The following is a 1,448-nucleotide window of genomic DNA, read 5'->3' as shown; positions in this document are numbered from 1 at the left end:
CCCCCATGTCACCAAAGATGTCCATGTCCTTCTTTCTTCAGTCGAAAAGAAATTAAGGTTTTTGATGAAAACATTCCAGGATTTTTCTCCTTATAGTGGACTTCAATAGCCTCCAAACGGTTGAAGGTCAAAATTACAGTTTCATTGCAGCTGCAAAGGGCTTTAAACGATACCAGACGAGGAATAAGGGTCTTATCTAGAGAAACCATCACTCATTTTCTTAAAATAAATAAATAAATAAATAAATTATATATGTTTTAACCATAAATGCCCATCTTGAACTAGCTCTCTTCTTCTTCTCTATTTGAATTCCAGCCATGTAGACACTGCTAAGTGTATTACTGCCCTCTACAGGTCAAAGTTTGAACTAATTGTTATATACTTGCACAAGCATATTGTATATGACAATTTAGTTCAAACTTTGACCTGTGGAGGGCAGTAATACACTTAGCAGTGTCTACACTGCTGGAATTCAAATAGAGAAGAAGAAGAAGAAGAAGAAGAAGAAGAGAGCTAGTTCAAAATGAGCATTTAGAATCAGAATCAGAATCAGCTCCACAGTGCAACAGAGTGACAGCGACAAGACAAGACACATAATAAAAAGAATAAAATAATAATATACAAATTTACAAGATAGACAAAGTGCAAAAAAAGCAAAAAACAATATATAATATAGACAAATGTATGTACAGTTATGTGTGCAAATTGAGATATAAATAAGTGTTTTAAGTAAATAAAGTGTAATAGTGTTGTGTGTTCCGTGTTTGTCAAGTGTTCATGAGATTAATTGCTTGAGGGAAGAAACTGTTCCTGTGTCTGGTCGTTCTGGTGCTCAGGGCTCTGTAGCATCGACCAGATGGCAACAGTTCAAAGAGGGAGTGTGCTGGATGTGAGGGGTCCAGAGTGATCTTCTTTGCCCTTTTTCATACTCTGGATAGGTACAGTTCTTGGAGAGTGGGGAGGGTTGTGCCAATGATTCGCTCAGCAGACCGGACTACCCTCTGTAGTCTTCTGAGGTCAGATTTGGTAGCTGAGCTGAACCAGACGGTAATTGAAGTGCAGAGGATGGATTCGATGATGGCAGAGTAGAACTGTTTCAGCAGCTCCTGTGGTAGGTTGAACTTCCTCAGCTGGCGAAGGAAGTACAACCTCTGCTGGGCCTTTTTCACAATGGACTCGATGTGGTTGTCCCACTTCAGGTCCTGGGAGATGGTGGTGCCCAGGAACCTGAATGACTCCACTGCAGTCACAGTGCTGTTCATGATGGTGAGTGGGGGGAGAGCAGGGGGGTTTCTCCTGAAGTCCACGGTCATCTCCACTGTCTTGAGCGTGTTGAGCTCCAGGTTGTTAAGACTGCACCAGACAGCCAGCTCAAGACAGACAGCAAGCCAGGTTCAACCTCCAGTCTGTAAGCAGACTCGTCACCGTCCTGGATGAGGCCGATCACT

The sequence above is a fragment of the Megalobrama amblycephala genome, linkage group LG15, assembly GCF_018812025.1.
Source record: "Megalobrama amblycephala isolate DHTTF-2021 linkage group LG15, ASM1881202v1, whole genome shotgun sequence".
Classification (NCBI taxonomy): domain Eukaryota; kingdom Metazoa; phylum Chordata; class Actinopteri; order Cypriniformes; family Xenocyprididae; genus Megalobrama; species Megalobrama amblycephala.
This window is presented reverse-complemented; position numbering follows the sequence as displayed.